The 3,418-nt window shown below is 37.9% G+C and overlaps 1 pseudogene; it reads right to left on the reverse strand.

Annotated features, from left to right (window-relative positions):
• Positions 223–1,421, reverse strand: LOC107612384 (annotated as a pseudogene).

Raw genomic sequence — 3,418 nt, forward strand, 5'->3', positions numbered from 1 at the left:
AGCCTCGTCGAATTGCTCTCTTTGTTGAGCCTTCCCCTTTTGCGTGAGTCCCCCACCTTTTTGCTGTTATTGCTTCTTCATTATGTGGATCGTTTGAAATTGAAACCATTTTTAGTTTGTTCTGTTCTAGAATTACAAAAAATTGGGTTTTGGATTATTGTTATAGCTATTGAAATTGCCGTGTCAAGTGTTGACTTTGTGATTATTGGATAGCGTTTATCATTAGTCAAAAGTTATAAGTATAATTGCAAGGACTATTGCTACCATGAATGAGCCAAGAATCCATTTATTCCTACTCATCCTTTTTGAGATGGCTGTCAAAATCTTCTTGCTTTCATCGATGTTATCATCCACTCCATGAAGCTGCATTGCATATTGCGTATATGGTTAGTTAGTATTTTGGTGAGTAGTATTAAATCTTGAAATGAAATGAAGTTACCGTGTTGTGAGGATGAAGTAGTAACTAGCGTTGCTGATGCAAATCTTGGAGGATGGAGGCACCAAGCTCCTCTGTTTCCATCATGCTTCTCTTGCTCTCCTTTATTCTTTCAGACGACAGATTCAATCTCTCTGTAGACATCACCAGTCTTCCTCTATGATCATTTGATGATACATGCATGCTATCATCATTACATCAACTAATTAACTACCAAAATAAAGCAAGATGATACCAACCGCCAATGTATCAGCCTGTCCCAATTCCAACAACTCATCATTATTATTATTAGCAGCCGATGTGATTCTTTTAGGCTCACTTTTCAAGTTGTTCAAATCGGTTTTGTATTCCCTTAACTTGATAAGAAGAGATGCCTTCATGTTTGCTTGCAAACTCCTAGCTTCAAGCTTCATTTTTCGAATTTAGATATATATTCTTTTTTGGAATGCCAATCAATCTGTACCTTTTCCTATGGCAAATATTCAATATTAGTCTAACCTTTGATGCTGGAATAAAACTGCTTAAATTTAAAATTTATCATCATTCCAACTTTCTTAGATACTACATGCTGTTTCTGTTCTTATTCTTTATTTTGTTGATTTATTTCCAAATAGAAAGTTGAATATAGCACTTGTGAACATAATGAATAGCTGTGACATTAGATTGTTTTGTTGATTTACCTGTGTGAAGGTTGATTATTTTCCTGTGCAGTGGTAAGCTTGCTGACTTGCAATTTAGGAGCATCTATTTGCTAGCTGCTGGATTCTGTCTCTTTTTGGTTGACAGATTCTTCTAGGTAACTGAGTTTGTGTGGTAAAAAAATCTTTATAATTAAAATATTCGGATTGGCAAGTTGACTGAGTAATGGGCATTGTCTGGGTTTATATACCAATATCTTAAATAGTTTAGGTGTAAATATGAATCTAAGATTTTGTATGTCCTTAGCCTCTATTATACAATCTCTCGCTAGCTGTCCACCAAATACAAGTAGGAGCTTGCAAAAATGATCCTGGATCAGTTTTGGACTACTTCTCTGCTCATTTACATTGAAGAAACACTCAAATGGACTATGTTGCAGGCTCGCCATGTCTTCATCCTTGCATTGACTTTGGAGTTTTCTCCAGGGCACAGACACGGAAATACCATAGATGGTGTGTTACTAAGGATAAATAAGGTCTTGCGGGAGTTACTAGTGTGTGGATACTGTTTTGGCTCTAAAATATTATTGTACAGTGTGGTATTGTATACTTGCTTGTCTCAGCAAAACATGGTTGTTACACTGCTGGTTCTTGATTATAAGTTAATTAATTTTGTGAATTATCAATCTTATCCTTCCCAAACGTAGTAGTTATAAACCCATGTTTAGATTATTATGGATGTTATCCATCTGTAAAGTCCTTTATGCTTTTTGGGTATTAGAATTCCATCATTGGTGTCATTGTAACACCCTACCATACAGAGTCTTATGCTTAAGTCATAATTCAGAGATGGCAAGGTATTACGACCTCTAAAACAAAAATTTAGTATGTATAGTATTATGAATGATTGATTATAACTAGGAGCCTTTGAAGAAAAAGGGGTAAACAAAAACCGTAACTCGAAAACGCAACACTCCGAATGATAACGTAACGAGCAAAGGATAAGCTAGCGCAAGATCATATATATAAAGAGTGTCAAAAACGGGAATATCAAGACTCAAAACCCGGTTGCGAAGATAACCGGTCCGAGCATAGCAATATATACATATGATAAAATAAGAAAACCCCAAAGGAAACCCAAAGGGACACAAATACAGAAAACCTATTCTTCAAAAATCCCCTCTAGGAGGAGTCGTCACAGTTTGTATTATTTAATGGAGATAAAAGTATCTAAACAAGATATATAACCCAAAACAGAGTCCCGAGAACAAAGGATCTTCGCTAATCCAGAAGTCTCCAGCATGCCTCAACGAGAAGCCTCGCGTCCTGCATCTAAAAACCACAAAATCCGCATGGGTGAGAACCAAAGGTCCCCAGCACGGAAGTCTCAACCTGGAGCACATGGTGGCTAGCCATTGCTACTACCCAGGGAAACCCTCATCTCCAATGGTGGAAGTGCCAACATTCACAATTCATTCAACAGCATATATGCATTTATACTTAGCCATAAACATGGCTCCGCCGCCACACGGCATAATCCAGCCATCCAGCTCACGGTTAAATCCATAACCAGCCAATTCATTAACAATTACGGCCATTCGGCCCATGGCATAACAAGCACTTCCACCGCCATCCTCCACATCTCACATAATCATCTTTGATCCTCATGGATCATTCATTTTTCCCTTGCTTCACTCGCAAGTTACCACATTCACTAGCCCTTTTCCTCATGCTAGGCATACCATAATGATTTAAGACATAAGTGGTGAGATTGGAGGCTTAGAAGTATGAAGTTTGGCTTTTAAAACTCAAAAATCAACTTTGGGATGAAAACAGGGCCACGCGTACGCGCACTCTACGCGCACGCGTGGATGATGCTTTCTCGAAGAACGGCGCATACGCGCCAAGTGCGCCTACGCGCGAGGGGTCATTCTGCTAAAAATTTTCTAAGTTAAAAGCTGCAGAATTCACAGATTCAACCACCAATCTTCCGACGGTCATAACTCTCTCATTTTAAATCATTTTTCACCCGTTCTTCGAACGGCATGGACATCCCGGATCCAATTTCATTTCTAAACAGAATTGGCACAAATCAAAGATCCGTAGTCCAAGTTATGTCCCATCAAAGTATGCCCAAAAACCATATTTTCATTCAAAACCACAAAGTGCCATTTTCAAAACAAGCCACTTTCAACTCTTTTCAAAATCAATTAAAACATGCCAATTTCAACCATTTTCTTTGAAATCATTCAAAATATACCAAAATCAACAACAAGCCATCCTCAACTCACACATTGACACTTTACCAAAATTTCCAAAACCACATCCAACCATTTTAACACTT

This window comes from Arachis ipaensis, chromosome B08 (assembly GCF_000816755.2).
Source record: "Arachis ipaensis cultivar K30076 chromosome B08, Araip1.1, whole genome shotgun sequence".
Classification (NCBI taxonomy): Eukaryota; Viridiplantae; Streptophyta; class Magnoliopsida; order Fabales; family Fabaceae; genus Arachis; species Arachis ipaensis.